Raw genomic sequence first — 18,196 nt, 5'->3', positions numbered from 1 at the left:
TAGAAACATGTTGTCGTCTAGCCTAGCATGAAGAGCCACAATGTCGCTGATGTTGCTGCTCTCACCATCGCGAATCCTAGCCGACACGTCTCTCTCCTGTAGAAGAGAGGAAATAGAGAGTGATAAGATCCAGCCATGCATTGAAGTTAAGGAGGATGATACAATCCAGCTTTGTAACCAAATTAAAGTCGAGCTAAACAAAATGCAAACTCCCATTGTTCATTATGATGAGATGGTGGTGTCGATGTTTGATGTGTTGGGGCTTCGAGCTACAAAACACCCACATTCGTTTACGCTGCAATGGCTAATAGATGATATGTTCTGCGATGTGATGCAGAGATGTGTTAGTTTGCTGCCAAAGAGGGAGATCGATCATGAAGTCGATTTTGTTTGTACTCCTTCTGATATTTGTCCGGATTCGAGGACGAATCCTTTTAAAGAGGGGGAAAATGATACGATCCACACAAGCTCCAAGACAAAGAATTAGAAGAAGAGAAAACAAGTGAGATTAATGGAGCCGTTCGTGTTGGGATTGAAGAATAAAGGCTTGAATCAGGCCTTTGAAGAGTCTATGGTTTGGAATTGGAAGAAAAGAAAGAGAAGAATTCGTTGGGCAAGTCGAATTCCATGCATCCGTGATTCTCGCCTATTCTGGCAGAGTTTACCATTCGAGTTATAGCTCTCGGATCTGAAGTCCATTTAAGCTGATTCAAAATGATTTGGAAAGCTAACTGAAAGATCTACAACTTTCATGTTTTGAGCGAAGAGATATTGGAAGTGGAACGGTGTCGAAATTGAGCTTTAATTGCGTGCACGTGCACAACCCAATGTCGCGAGTTAAGAAGGGTGATCGAGAAGTCGACTAGAAGATCAAGTTATTTATTTTACTTATTCACGTTTTCAATTTAGGATTTATTATGTTTTTATTATTTTAGAGTCTTTTATGGTTAGGATTTTCTTATTTATAAGTTTAGTTATTATAGTTTAGGTAGGAGTCATTTTCCTTGCGAAAAAGGAGTCTTTTTAGACCTTATAAATAGGTTGCCAATTTGGCTTATTATATAAGACGAATTTTGATGATTTAATTGAGAATATTTTCTTTGGTTCTTTAAGAACTCTTCGAACATATCGGTGGATTCCGTTTGTTCACCCCGACTTATCAATCAATTTTTAACAATCGATTGTGGCGTCTTCACATACCACGGTTCTTGCCTCTTTATAGGCAACGGGTCGCGGTTCCACCCTTCGAATCTTTGTTTTTGGATGTCTTCGATCTTGCTTCCGCGTAAGGTATTAGGGTCTCGTAACGAGTTCTACGGGGTTCGTATCAGTTGGTATCAGAGCCAACATCCAAAACAGGTTTCACCTATCTTTATTTTTTTTGTTGTGTCTTCTAGTTTGTCTCAACTTTTTTTGAGTTGTGTCGTCTAGAATCTTCGTATAAAAAAAAAAAAAAAAACGAAAATCGAATTTTTGCTTTTATTTCAAGTTCTTTTCGGCCCCAAGATAGGGTTTGTCCGTGTCAAAAAAAAAAATCGAATTTTATTTTTTGTTTAGATTTCTTTTCAACCAAATTAGGGTTTGTTCGTGTCAAAAAAAAAATTGAATTTTGTCCCTATTTAGAGTTCCTTACAGCCCAAGTTAGGGTTTATTAGTGTCAAAATAAAGAGAAAAAAAAAAGAAGAAAAAAATTGTTTTGATCATGTCCGAGAAGGCCGGTTATAAAGGAGAAAGAATTGAGCAGCGTAGGATGTCGTTAATGAAAAAACGGTTCCAGGAACTCCAAGATCAGATGGAAGGAATTGTTACCCAACTAAAGGAACTTAACAAAGATCAACATGTTCGAGGGCCATACCTACAACGTGATGTTCACCAACCGGTTCTACCTCATTGTGATAAGGAGGTTTATGGTGATGGAAGATATGGTGTAACTGCTGCAACACCAAGAGATGTTTATTTGCGGCGAGTGGCTCAGTTCGATCGACCAAGACGAGGTCATTCCGATTATTACGAGCGAGAGTTAGATGATTATCCTAGATCAAGTAAGTACTCGGTTCATTCATCCTATGCTACTGAGTTAAAAGAAAGGAGATCGTCGAGTCGAAAATCACGGTGGAAATCTTCATCAAACCGAGATAGGGAATCAATACCGAGAGAGGCCACATTCGATCCTCCATATGAGACTAAAGAAAGAGGTTATTATTCTTCTCAATCTCGTTCAATTAATGATACCAAATCTTTTTGGTGTTTGGGTTTTGGTCATGTCGCTTCAGATTGTTTGGATAAGCCATTCATGAATTTGCGGTCGGACTACGAGGAATTGAAGAGAAAGGGTGATTCTTAATCGCCACTTGAAAAGGAAGATACTCGTCAAGCTTTTGAGAATCAGAACATTGTAGGCGATTCAACAAGTGATAAACCGCTCCTTGAGGAAAAGTTAAGTGAGAATGTTGAGGTCGAGTCCAAGGGGGAAGAAAATTGCAAACCAGCGCCACCACTTGAAGAAAAAGAAGGTTCGGATTCGAGGACGAATCCTTTTGAAGAGGTGGAGAATGATAAGATCCAGCCATGCATTGAAGTTAAGGAGGATGATACAATCCAGCTTTGTAACCAAATTAAAGTCGAGCTAAACAAAATGCAAACTCCCATTGTTCATTATGATGAGATGGTGGTGTCGATGTTTGATGTGTTGGGGCTTCGAGCTACAAAACACCCACATTCGTTTACGCTGCAATGGCTAATAGATGATATGTTCTGCGATGTGATGCAGAGATGTGTTAGTTTGCTGCCAAAGAGGGAGATCGATCATGAAGTCGATTTTGTTTGTACTCCTTCTGATATTTGTCCGGATTCGAGGACGAATCCTTTTAAAGAGGGGGAAAATGATACGATCCACACAAGCTCCAAGACAAAGAATTAGAAGAAGAGAAAACAAGTGAGATTAATGGAGCCGTTCGTGTTGGGATTGAAGAATAAAGGCTTGAATCAGGCCTTTGAAGAGTCTATGGTTTGGAATTGGAAGAAAAGAAAGAGAAGAATTCGTTGGGCAAGTCGAATTCCATGCATCCGTGATTCTCGCCTATTCTGGCAGAGTTTACCATTCGAGTTATAGCTCTCGGATCTGAAGTCCATTTAAGCTGATTCAAAATGATTTGGAAAGCTAACTGAAAGATCTACAACTTTCATGTTTTGAGCGAAGAGATATTGGAAGTGGAACGGTGTCGAAATTGAGCTTTAATTGCGTGCACGTGCACAACCCAATGTCGCGAGTTAAGAAGGGTGATCGAGAAGTCGACTAGAAGATCAAGTTATTTATTTTACTTATTCACGTTTTCAATTTAGGATTTATTATGTTTTTATTATTTTAGAGTCTTTTATGGTTAGGATTTTCTTATTTATAAGTTTAGTTATTATAGTTTAGGTAGGAGTCATTTTCCTTGCGAAAAAGGAGTCTTTTTAGACCTTATAAATAGGTTGCCAATTTGGCTTATTATATAAGACGAATTTTGATGATTTAATTGAGAATATTTTCTTTGGTTCTTTAAGAACTCTTCGAACATATCGGTGGATTCCGTTTGTTCACCCCGACTTATCAATCAATTTTTAACAATCGATTGTGGCGTCTTCACATACCACGGTTCTTGCCTCTTTATAGGCAACGGGTCGCGGTTCCACCCTTCGAATCTTTGTTTTTGGATGTCTTCGATCTTGCTTCCGCGTAAGGTATTAGGGTCTCGTAACGAGTTCTACGGGGTTCGTATCAGTTGGTATCAGAGCCAACATCCAAAACAGGTTTCACCTATCTTTATTTTTTTTGTTGTGTCTTCTAGTTTGTCTCAACTTTTTTTGAGTTGTGTCGTCTAGAATCTTCGTATAAAAAAAAAAAAAAAAAACCAAAATCGAATTTTTGCTTTTATTTCAAGTTCTTTTCAGCCCCAAGATAGGGTTTGTCCGTGTCAAAAAAAAAAATCGAATTTTATTTTTTGTTTAGATTTCTTTTCAACCAAATTAGGGTTTGTTCGTGTCAAAAAAAAAATTGAATTTTGTCCCTATTTAGAGTTCCTTACAGCCCAAGTTAGGGTTTATTAGTGTCAAAATAAAGAGAAAAAAAAAAGAAGAAAAAAATTGTTTTGATCATGTCCGAGAAGGCCGGTTATAAAGGAGAAAGAATTGAGCAGCGTAGGATGTCGTTAATGAAAAAACGGTTCCAGGAACTCCAAGATCAGATGGAAGGAATTGTTACCCAACTAAAGGAACTTAACAAAGATCAACATGTTCGAGGGCCATACCTACAACGTGATGTTCACCAACCGGTTCTACCTCATTGTGATAAGGAGGTTTATGGTGATGGAAGATATGGTGTAACTGCTGCAACACCAAGAGATGTTTATTTGCGGCGAGTGGCTCAGTTCGATCGACCAAGACGAGGTCATTCCGATTATTACGAGCGAGAGTTAGATGATTATCCTAGATCAAGTAAGTACTCGGTTCATTCATCCTATGCTACTGAGTTAAAAGAAAGGAGATCGTCGAGTCGAAAATCACGGTGGAAATCTTCATCAAACCGAGATAGGGAATCAATACCGAGAGAGGCCACATTCGATCCTCCATATGAGACTAAAGAAAGAGGTTATTATTCTTCTCAATCTCGTTCAATTAATGATACCAAATCTTTTTGGTGTTTGGGTTTTGGTCATGTCGCTTCAGATTGTTTGGATAAGCCATTCATGAATTTGCGGTCGGACTACGAGGAATTGAAGAGAAAGGGTGATTCTTAATCGCCACTTGAAAAGGAAGATACTCGTCAAGCTTTTGAGAATCAGAACATTGTAGGCGATTCAACAAGTGATAAACCGCTCCTTGAGGAAAAGTTAAGTGAGAATGTTGAGGTCGAGTCCAAGGGGGAAGAAAATTGCAAACCAGCGCCACCACTTGAAGAAAAAGAAGGTTCGGATTCGAGGACGAATCCTTTTGAAGAGGTGGAGAATGATAAGATCCAGCCATGCATTGAAGTTAAGGAGGATGATACAATCCAGCTTTGTAACCAAATTAAAGTCGAGCTAAACAAAATGCAAACTCCCATTGTTCATTATGATGAGATGGTGGTGTCGATGTTTGATGTGTTGGGGCTTCGAGCTACAAAACACCCACATTCGTTTACGCTGCAATGGCTAATAGATGATATGTTCTGCGATGTGATGCAGAGATGTGTTAGTTTGCTGCCAAAGAGGGAGATCGATCATGAAGTCGATTTTGTTTGTACTCCTTCTGATATTTGTCCGGATTCGAGGACGAATCCTTTTAAAGAGGGGGAAAATGATACGATCCACACAAGCTCCAAGACAAAGAATTAGAAGAAGAGAAAACAAGTGAGATTAATGGAGCCGTTCGTGTTGGGATTGAAGAATAAAGGCTTGAATCAGGCCTTTGAAGAGTCTATGGTTTGGAATTGGAAGAAAAGAAAGAGAAGAATTCGTTGGGCAAGTCGAATTCCATGCATCCGTGATTCTCGCCTATTCTGGCAGAGTTTACCATTCGAGTTATAGCTCTCGGATCTGAAGTCCATTTAAGCTGATTCAAAATGATTTGGAAAGCTAACTGAAAGATCTACAACTTTCATGTTTTGAGCGAAGAGATATTGGAAGTGGAACGGTGTCGAAATTGAGCTTTAATTGCGTGCACGTGCACAACCCAATGTCGCGAGTTAAGAAGGGTGATCGAGAAGTCGACTAGAAGATCAAGTTATTTATTTTACTTATTCACGTTTTAAATTTATGATTTATTATGTTTTTATTATTTTAGAGTCTTTTATGGTTAGGATTTTCTTATTATAAGTTTAGTTATTATAGTTTAGGTAGGAGTCGTTTTCCTTGCGAAAAAGGAGTCTTTTTAGACCATATAAATAGGTTGCCAATTTGGCTTATTTTATAAGACGAATTTTGATGATTTAATTGAGAATATTTTCTTTGGTTCTTTAAGAACTCTTCGAACATATCGGTGGATCCGTTTGTTCACCCCGACTTATCAATCAATTTTTAACAATCGATTGTGGCGTCTTCACATACCAAGGTTCTTGCCTCTTTATAGGCAACGGGTCGCGGTTCCACCCTTCGAATCTTTGTTTTTGGATGTCTTCGATCTTGCTTCCGCGTAAGGTATTAGGGTCTCGTAACGAGTTCTACGGGGTTCGTATCAGAGAGAGAAAGGGAGAGAGAGAGAGAGAGAGAGTGAGAGAGAGAGAGAGAGAGAGAGAGAGAGAGAGAGAGAGAGAGAGAATTTCAGCCGCCAGGAAAACCACCTTATAGAAGAGAGAAACGAGAAGAAGAGATGTGCAACAACTGATATGTTTTGAAGGTATTTAGTTGCAAAATCCTCCAAACATTGAGTGAAAAAACATGGTGGTAGTTAACACTCAATGGCGCGCCACCGAGGAAAGGGTCCAGTGGCGAAACCAAAATTTTTATCACCTGCGGGGTGAATATACATTAAAAAAATAACGTAAAAAAATAAATCATAACAATGATAGTTTGAAAAGTGGCGAGTGTAAGATTTGACTACAGGGTGGGTTAAAATTATAGAAGTTTTAGGGACATAACCCTTGAGAAAAAAATATTATTTTGTTTTTTTTTTTTTTTTGTTTGACAAAACCAGAAGATAGGAAAAGAAAAAAAAAATAGGACTTCTTTTTAATTTATTTGAATTTTAGGTGGACTAATGTAGAAAAATTGAGTAGACTAAATAAATATAAATATATAATATAGTGGAATGTTTTTCAATTAAGATATTGTACAAAAATATAGTAGGATATTAAAATTCAGCACTTGAATCATTGCTGGAACCAGTAATACATCCTACAAAAGCAATTGCAGTGAAATGTACTAAAACAAAACTTTTTAAAAAATTCAAAATAACAGTCAATAAGATATTGTACAAAAAAATAGCATGATTTTGAAATTCAGCACTTGAACCACTGCTAGAACCAGGTTCATCATCATCTCTCCCTTTTTTATCGGAAAGATCTTACTCCAATATTGCAATCATTCAATATAATTAACAGCACAATTAAAAATTCAGCAGAGCAAAATAATTAATAGCCTAAATTAATAAACTTTAATCAATAACTATGATAATCAAAGTGCCAAAATAAAAAATAGAGGCCAACACTCACGATTTGAGCAAGATAGATATTAAAAATAATTTAAAAACCGTAAAGCATGAAAATCTCACTACTTGCAAGACATACAAGTCTGAAAGTCAGGATAAGTATATAATAACCTTTTTTTCTTTTTTGAATAAAAATAAAATACACAGATTATCATAAATATTGGAAACATTGAGAAATGCAATTTAGGGATTTTATTTATTTCCGCACTCTTTGTTTTTTATCCTTTTATTTTATTGTGCAAAAATTGATCGAGCTTTTTTTCTTTTTTCTTTCTTTTTTTTTTTTTTTTTTTGAGAAACACTACTTTTATTTTCATGTTTAGAATATTTACATGGAACATAATCAAGGTTCAACTTAGAAGATTCCTCAGTTATTCATTCCAACTATCAAAATGGAGGAGTTTAGCTCATGCTTTTGTGAAAAGATAGAGAAGCCATATTGTTTTTTTCTTAATTGAGAAACAAGTTGTTGCACTAAGATCTTAAGAGGAACAAAAACTCAAAGGCCAACATCCAAACCTCAGGGAGACCAATATAAACAATAATCCAAAAAGAATCATGTTACAGTTATAGATGTTCTTATGAGTGTTGCTCATGCCAAGAGATCTTCTCAGTTTAGAAAATATCTCATAGTCAAGTAGTATATATATTTGCTAATTGATTTTCTGTAGACACATATTTCAAGTAGATAATGTTACTTTCAATTATATCACAGATAAAATGATGTTTAATATCAATATGCTTAGTCCGTGAGTGTTGAACAAGATTATTGGAAATGTCAATGGCAGTAGAATTATCACAGTACATGGTCCACGTATCACTACATAGGCCATATCATTTCTAACAAACTGATTAAGTTCCTCATGCATAACATTAATTAAAAAATTTATCTTTCAATGCTTCTACGACATTCTTAGGTTCAATGGAGGAAACAAAACATGATGCATCATCAACAACACATATGGTGGAAAAAGAAGGCAGTTTTACCATCTCTCTGTAGTTTACATTTTTCTTACCGCTTGTGCAAATTTTATCAAAGACATTTCCACAACTTGTGAGGTAGGATGATTTTTTTGAATTATGCTAGATGGCTCTTTTCCGCACACACCTGTCCTTTGATCATCTGTATCATAATTAGATTTATTTGTATCTGCTGAAACTGGGCAGGGTGTTGTTGGAGGTAGTGTTGCACTTGGATCAACACTTCCATTACTACTCACTGATCTTGTAGTAGACTTGTCCTTGTTTGATACATCTTCATCATTGAATATCACATACTGTGTCATTATACAACTTGTTCTCAAAATAACCACATGATAGAACACTAAGTATAGGTCAAGTGTTGGCTCTGATACCAATTGAAAGAATTCAATACCGCCGAATTCGTGTAAATAATATAAGTTGATATAAAATCAGAGATTTCTTTCAAACAATAAACAAAAATAATTTAGGAGTGAGTCATTGTTGAGAATCATGAATTATGTGTTGCTTTTGTTGATTTTTTTTTTTTAACATGGAGTTAATTTATGCTATATCATACCCACATAGGTTCAAATAAAATCCTAAAATAATAAAATATTAGATACTCGTAATTCTTATGATAAACAAAAAGAATTAATAAAATAAATAAGAAAAACTATGCTTGAGTTTTCGTCGATCTTCGTTCTTCGCATTTTGTGGTGTAAAATTTGGAGCTTACGGTGTAGAGATTTGTTGTTTTTATAGGCTTTTCTTCATATGATTCAATTTCCGCCATTTTGCCCTAACAAGATTTGTTCTTCGATTTTGACCATGTTGGAGTCCGAATGTTGGGATGTTGCGTGAAATAAGAACTATAACCCTTGCAATAGCTTTCCAATGTCGCTAGACTCAGGTGATATGTAGTTCGGATAAGAGATATATGCTCGAAATAGTGGGAACTGCCAAAGCTGTTACGGGATTCCTTCTTCCAATTTTATTTATTTCCTATTTTGCAATTTTTTCCTTTCTTTTTGATCAACAAAACTTTTTATTAAAATAAATCCAAATTTTTATTCAAAATTTTAGATACACTCAAATTATCTAGAATGCCCCAACTTTTACTAATTCTAAAATCGAATAAATTAAGCGAGCTTTGCAAATCTGGCCAGATTGGAAATTCATAGAAATTTCTTTCAATGCCAACTAATCTGGCTCACACTTTACCCCCCACCGCGCCCCCATGGCGGTCGTGCTTTTATGAAAAAATATGCAATTAAAATAATTTCTAATCTACAAATTATGGATTAAAGCGTGAATTTTTAATGTACAAATAATTTTAATCTGCTATCGTATATTGATTAAGCGTGACTAAAAATAACAAAAACAATCATAATATTGTCAATGAAACCCAACACGATTCAACAAAAGAATCCAACTAACCGAAACAAATAACAAAAGCAACTACCAAAAAAAAAATCAATTATCTTTTACGAAACAACAAATGTACATAATATGTATTGATTTATAGAAATCGGATGATGGATTGACAATAACATAATAAAATCACACTACCTAAATGCCTCAATTTGAATTTTTGGTTATTAATGCCCTATTTTGTCACGTGTGTACTTGGGGCATCGGGGTAGTGTGTTTTTTGTTCTGTCATTGTCCATCTACTATTCGATTTGTATAAATCAATAATATTACTGTCTGAGACAATAATTTTACTGTTTAGGACAATAATATTACTGTTTGGGATAGTAATATTAGTAATATTACTGTTTTGTATTCAATATACTATTTCAAACAATAATTTTGTTGTTAACACAATAATTTAGAGAGAAAAAACATTAAAAAAATAAATAATAAAAAATCAACGTCGAAGACAGTAATATTAATTCAAATAACTATTTTAAATGAAAAAAAAATTCAAAAAAAAATAAAAGGTTCAACACCAGAGAACCGCTAGGTCAGCATCGGGATCTGGCCGAAAAAAAATTATTTGGTGAAAAAAAAATATTTTTTCAAAAAATTATTAAAATGGGGGTTAATGTGATATATTTGTTTACATACGAGGTCAATGTGTAATATTAAGGAAGTTGGAGTATAATGGATGAAATTGATTAAAAAATATATTATGGAGGGTATTTTAGGCAAAAGATATGGGATGGGTTTATTTGCAATATTGGTTTTTGTCCCTTGTCATGTTATTATTTGCGATTTGCCCAATAACTATTCGTAGAAATTATAATTATTAATCAATTAATTTACTATATCTATTTAGATTTTAGGTATTTCATCATAGGGTAAGTATTCGTTGAAGTCCGGCCCTCAAGGGATGACTTAGCGGTTAGAGCAAGTGAGCATTTGTCAATTGACCCAAGTTTAAATTCTCTTGTCAATTGTCATTAGGTGGAACTTTTCAGACATAGTTAGCCTAGTGTGGTTTACGTCTCTCATATAAGTTGCAAGCTATTATACGAGAGTGTACCCTAGTATGGTTTACGTCTCTCATATTGTTTGCAAGCTATTATATGAGAGTATAGGTTTACCATGGATTGGCTGCAGGTTCCGTCATTACAAAACAAAAAATCATTTATGAGTTTTCTTTCTTTCGTGACTTTAGAGTGTGCTTAAATTTTAAATAATATTAATTTTATGTTAAATAGATTCAAAAGCTCCTAAATGAAATATCATTTACACAATATTATACATGAAAAATGATAAACTCATTTTAATTAATGAATATGAGAACTGAAGACATATGAAACTGGAAGTTACCTCTATTAGAGCGAAATCACGTTCATTTGGAGTTAAATTCTTCTAGGAATATGTTTATTAAAATGTTGTGGAAGATAAGCAAAAATATTTATACACTTCTGGTATTACTCTTGTAATAAAATGCCAATTGAAATATTTATTATTCAATATATATAAATAAACAAAAAGTGAATTTTTTTTCCTCAAAAAGACATCTTCAACAAAAAAAACGACTTTCATTAAAAAAAATGCAGTTACTGTTGTTTTTCTAAAAGATGAATTTTCAATAATTAAGATGTTCCTCGCAAAAGAGAAAAGGGAAAAAAGGTCAAAATAAAAAATTACCAAAAAGACGAACTTGGTGATTAATCCAAAGTCTTTTTTATCTTCTTTTGGTGGTCATTTTTTATTTATTTATAATTTTATAAACATGTTGTAAATAATCTTTGAGTGGGATAATGAATAGACATAATTGACAACTACTCGTAACAAAATCATTAATAATTCATTCAAAGTATGGCGCGTCTATTAGACTAGACGCCCAAGATGCAGAAGATGTTAAAAATCAAAGCACCAATCATATTAATTAGTAACACGGCTTGTGAAAAATACTCTACTTCTATTTCATGATAAGTGGTGATTAATCCAAAGTTATGACCATGAAAAAATGCATTAAGAATTGAAGTGCAACGACAAACAAAAAACAATCAAACTGCAAGATGAAAAAGAAAAGAAAAAGTAATTAAATTATGTGGATATATATCGACACTCAATTTTCATTTTAGTTGTATTATATTGTACTGTAACACATTATTAGTGCTTCAAAATACTTTAAACATTGTAATAATACATAATATTATCTATATAATATATAAAAGTTGAATTCCATAGCTAATTGATTGACATTTGACAATTTCAATTGATGACATGTCCTCAATTTCGTCCCAAGTGGCGAATTGATTGGTTGAAATAAATCATCAAAAAACATGTCATCATTTTCCAAAATTAAAGCTAATTAAATATATTTTATTATTTTATTAATATATTTATATCCTACCATTTATAAAAGGCTCTAAATATATCAACTTTCTTGGAAATCCTAAATAAATTTATTTTTTAATTTAATTTCATAATTAATTTAATTTGAATTTAGTTAAATTCGATTTAAAATCTTCCCTTATTATAATTGCATGATTGATGGTGTTACGATTTTTTTTAATTTTAATTAATAAACTTGGATTTATTAAAAAAAATATTGCAGAATAAATTAAATTATTTGATATTATGCATTTTATATGAACATGACTAGAGAATATGTATTTTTTTACTAATTTAATATCATATATTAATATTATCTGTAAAAAAAGAAATATACATGTTTGAATTTACTATCTTGCGAAAATTCACATTCTTTGTTATGGTATGTGTAGAGTAGTGTACTCCCAATTATTTACCATATTGAAAATTATACTACATGAATTTCATCTTATTATTTAAATAATTATTTTTTCTTCACTGAATCCAGTGACAATAAATTTTACGATTGATTTAACTTTTTAAATTATATACTAATTAAAATACAAATCTTATCATGATTATACACTAATAAATTGAATAACATAAGTTTAAGTTTAATCAATTGATAAATAAACAAATTGATTTTATATATTTCAAAATATAAAATTCTAAATCTTTGGTATTAAATTCGTTTATCCACTTTATTTAATGGCTAACATTAAGAATATCAATTGTTTGTTTAAAATGTATAATGATCATATATACTATATATTGTATTCCACTAATAAGTATTTCATTATAACTCGAATAAATATAATTAAGTAAATATCTACTGCAACTCCAACCCAAAAGTATCAAAATGAGTTTGCAAATATTTATGTGCTATTTAATATTTTATTTTGATATTTATCTAAATGTATTTTCTCCAACCATAGGTATTAAATAGTTGTTAATTAAATATATCTAATTGCCACATGTTATTTTCTAAATGGACACTGAGGTGATTAAATTCATAACTCATGTTTGATATTTTATTATGCGTAATAGCTAGCTAGCATAATGTATTTTTAGATTCTGAAAGATGAAATATCAAAATACCTCATTTCATAAATCTATTAGAATTAAAAATTACTATTTTGGAGTATAAAAATGGTGGGTAAATGTTTTAATAGCTCATTTAATAATCCCACTCGAAGTGCTTTTGCCGTAAATAGTTTATATTAATAATTCCCCTAATGTTTGTTTCCGTCTTACATCGACCCCCTTATGGTATGAATTTTCAAGGAATTTTTTTATTACGTGGAATATTCCAATAATGCTTATTATACCCTGCACACACGACATTACTTTATGGTACTTTTTAAAGACAAAAATTACCCTCATGTGAACTTTACACGAAATCTTTATTCTTTTAAAATAACACTTTCACAAATTTTTATTATTACCATGACCACCCCCGAGGGTAATTTTTGAGTTTAAAAAGTACGATAAAAGAAAGGTCATGTATGCAAGGGTAAACTCCATATTTTTTGGGACATTACATGGAATAAAAAAGATTCCGTAAAAAAATCACACCATAAGGGGGTCGTGTAAGACAGAAACAAACATCAGGGGGATTTTGGTAATCACCGATAAGTGGGGGTGTTTTCTGTAATTTAGCCTAAGTTCATGAGGATTTTCATAATTTATCTTATTAACAATGATTATTGTACTTTTACGTCTTAACGTTTGCTTATACCCTTATAATATTTTAAATTACTTTAATGTCAGTTTGATAATATAATTAAATATTAATTTCTAATATATTTAATATGTGTTTTTTTATGGTTCGGCTACCACACATAAGAAATTTGATATAAATGTTCGAGATTGAATTATCCTAAATAATAGATCATTGCAAAAAAAAAAAATTGTTGCAAAATCAGAATTTATGCTTAATAATGTATTAGACTTATAATTATAATTAAGATTCTTTGAATTAGTATTAGTATTAATACTAGAAATATGATTCAGATTGTAATTAGAATTAATATAATATTAGAATTATGATTAATATTAGTATTAGAATTATAATTAAAATTATGATTATGCTTAGTACGATAATTAGTGACATGCATTAGTATTAGGATTATGATTAGCATTAGGATTGTGATTAGAATTATAATTAAGATTATAATTAGAATTAATATTAGCATTAGCATTAGCATTAGCATTATTAGTATTAAAATTACTAGGCTTATGATTAGTGTTAGAAATAGGATTATGATTAGGATTACGATTACAACTATGATTAGTGTTATAAATAGAATTATGAATACAATAAGGATTTGGATAATATTAAAATTACAACTAATTAGCAATTAGCATAATATAATTAGCATATCTATATTAGCATTAACATCAAAATTAGTATTAGCATTAACATTAACAATATTAACATATTAGTATTAGTAATAGTATTAATAATAGTATTAATAATAGTATTAGTATTAATATTAGTATTAGTAATAGTATTAGTATTAGTATTGGTATTAGTATTAGTATTAGTATTAATATTAATATTAGTATTAGTACAAATATTATTAATAACATAAGTATAAGTATCCGTATCAATATTATTATCGGTATCATTATCAATATCAGTATCAGTACCACAATATGTATCAGTACCAATATGAGTACCAGTATCAGTATATATCATTCTTAGTTTCGGTATCAATATCGCTATCAATATCAATATCAGTATGAATATCAGTATCAGTATCAATAGTATCAATATCAATATCAGTATCAGTATCAGTATCGGTATCGGTATCATTATCAGTATCAATATCAATATCGGTATCGGTATAAGTATTAGTATCAGTATCAATATATGTATATGTGTTACATATCATTAGCATTAGATCATTAGCATTAAAATTAGTTTTAGCATAGTATTAGTATCAATAGTAGTATTAATATTACTATTAGTAATAGTATTAGTATTAGTATTAGTACTAATATTAGTATTAATATCAGTATAAGTATCCGTATCAATATTAGTATCGATATCAGTACCAGTATCAGTATAAGTATCAGTACAGGTATCAATATCAATATCAATATCAATATCAATATCAATATCAATATCAATATGAGTATCAGTATCGGTATCAATTTCAGTATCACTAACAGTATGAGTATCAATATTAATATCAATATCAGGTGCAGTAACAATATCAGTATAATATTAATATTAATATCAATATTATTAGTATAATATTAGTATTAGTATTAGTATTTTTATCAGCATTGTATCAATATGAGTAACAATATTAGTATCAGTATTAATAGAGTATCAGTATTAGTATTAATATTAATATTACTATGAGTATCAATATGACTATCAGCATCAGTATCATTATTAACATCAATATCAATATCAGTATCAATATCAGTATCAGTTCACTGTCAGTATCAGTATCAGTATCAGTATCAGTATCAATATCAATATCAGTAAGTATTTGTATTAGTATTAATATAATAATATTAGTATTAATATCAATATCAGTATTAGTATTAGTATTAGTATTAGTATTAGTATTGGTATTAGTATTAGTATTAATATTAATATTAGTATTAGTATTAGTATTAGTATTAGTATTAGTATTAGTATTAGTATTAGTATTAGTATCAATATTAATATCGGTATTACTATTATTATTACTATCAATATTAGTATTATTATTAGTATTAGTATTAGTATTAGTAGTAATATTAATATTAATACTATTAATATTAGTATTAGTATTTATATTAGTATTAGTATTAGTATTAGTATATCATTATTAGTATAATTATTGATATCAGTATTGGTATTATTATTGGTATTGGCGTATACATCTTATCTCTTTTGCAATATTTATAAGTTGTGTTGTTGTTTGATTAATGTGCATCACTAATTGAATGTTGTTAGTGATAAATTTGCAGGTTATTTGAATATCTATCGTGTTACCTCCATGTTAAGTTAGTTATTTTGTAGAGGATTCACATGGTGTAGTAGATTGCATTCCATCAAATAGAATTATACCATATGTTTTAAATTATTTCACTTAATCTTCATATCGTGCTTTGCGCCATTCGCGTATTTTTCTTTGTAATAGTATTAGTATTAGTTTTAGACTTTTAGTATTAGTATTAATATCTATATTAATATTAATATTAATATTAATATTAATATTAATATTAGTACCAGTATTAGTACCAATATTAGTATTATTATCACTATTAATGTTAACATTAGTATTAGTATTAATATTAGTATTAATATTAGTATTAGTATTATCATTAGTATTAGTATTAGTATTAGTATTAGTATTAGTATTAGTATTAGTATTATTAGTATTAGTATTAGTATTAGTATTAGTATTAATCGAATTAGTATCACTATTGGTAACAATATTGGTATCAGTATTGGTATCGGTATTCGTATCAACATTGATATCAGTACTGGTAGTGCGTATACATCATATCTCTTTTGCAATATTTATAAGTTTTATTGTTGTTTGAGTGATGTGCATCACTAATTGAACGCCATCGGTGATAAACTTGCAGGTTATTTGAATATCTATTGTGTTACTTCTCTGCTACCGTGTTTGTTGTTACCTTAGTTATTTTGCAGAAGATTCACATAGTGTAGTAGATTGCAATCCAAGAAATAGAGTTATACCATATGTTTTAAATGATTTCACTTAATCTTGATATTGGTTTTGCGCGCTTCATGTTTTCTTATTTGTAATATTTAACTTAATTTCATATGTTACAACTCTAAATTAAGAAAAAAAGTTTATGTCTTTTATTTCGTTCCATTTTGTTTTTCTTGAATTGATATTATTATAAAGAGATAGTCATTTACGTAAGTTTATCTTTCTCATTTTGAAACTGACATCCGTGCAACGCACGGGTGAAATACTAGTAGTTTCAATAAAACTAAATCTAATAAAATCGGAAAGAAAAAAAAAGAATTAATTCAATACGTGCAACAATGTGCACCTTTCTAGGAATACGTTAACTCTGTGAAACTAGAATTGAATACCTAATAAATAAAGACAATCTCAACTACAATTGTACGAACTTCCTAGACGCAAATATCAAAGTTTTCTTATGAAGAACTTATTGGCACACTTTTTTAATTAATTATTTATATTACTGATAAAAGAACATTTACAATTTTTTTTTTTTGTTCAGATATGTGCTGTATACTTGGTATGATTGAATCGTCCAGGACAACAATAAATTATACAAGCATCAATGCATGCACGTAATTAGATCTTCGAATTATAAATTATATTTATATAATTATACCAAACTTAGTATAATACAAATGAAAATTAACACGCCACGACGCACGTGCACCTTTCTAGTATTTACAAAAATAGAACTCCATCTATCCTATATTATTTGTTGTTTGGGTTGTATTTTTTTATTTTGTCCCAAATTATTTGCTATTATAGCGTTCCAAAAGCATTAATTGCATTTTTTTCAATTTTGCCGCTAATCACTCTTAATTAGTTAATTGAACAATAACTAATGACAAGTATATATTAGTATTTACTATGTTATTTTTGGTATACTCTATGCATATTTATTGAGTTTCTTATATGCGCACAACCACCCAAATATAATATGGGAAGAAGGGAGTATATATTATTATTATTATTATTATTATTATTAAAAAGAATTACAAAGAGAGGGTCAACAGAAATTCGATAATTTCTGAAACAACACGTGGTTGACTAAGTGGTCTGAAAAAATAAACGATATGTTTGGAAAGAACAACCACCAAGCATATATGTACACCGATATGCTTGGTGGTCATTCTTATCAGATTACTCCGCTTATTTTCTCATACCACTCAGCTAACCACGTTTTGTTTCAGAAATTATCGAATTTCATTTCACCCTTTCTTTGTAATTCTTTCTATAATAATAACAATAAATAATAATATATTTGCAATAATGAATAATACATGGAGGAATCATACTCTGACCTTGGAATACACAGTTGGAGTTTGGCTTCTACATTGAAAGCCGGCATATATTAAATAGTTTTTAGGTTGGCTGGAAAGCTAAGGGACTATGTAAACTGTGTATTTATTTTCAGACTTGACAAGTATTATATAGAGAGTAAGGGGAAAAGTGTTAGATAGATTTAGGAAGAAGAGAAAGATTGTGCGTGAACGGGAAATACTTATCACACAAAGATGGTGGTCTGCAACAAGTGCTGTTAATAAAATATTCTAGACTAATTTAAG

General features: G+C 30.9%; 1 pseudogene; it reads right to left on the bottom strand.

The window, feature by feature from the left end:
* LOC148771793 (cation/H(+) antiporter 18-like) overlaps positions 1-17,761 on the bottom strand; it is a 56,402-nt pseudogene extending 38,641 nt beyond the window's left edge.
* Positions 17,762-18,196: the final 435 nt, after the last annotated feature.

The sequence above is a fragment of the Erythranthe guttata genome, chromosome 3 (genome assembly GCF_056151865.1).
Source record: "Erythranthe guttata isolate IM_541 chromosome 3, IM_541, whole genome shotgun sequence".
NCBI lineage: Eukaryota > Viridiplantae > Streptophyta > Magnoliopsida > Lamiales > Phrymaceae > Erythranthe > Erythranthe guttata.
This window is presented reverse-complemented; position numbering and strand designations above follow the sequence as displayed.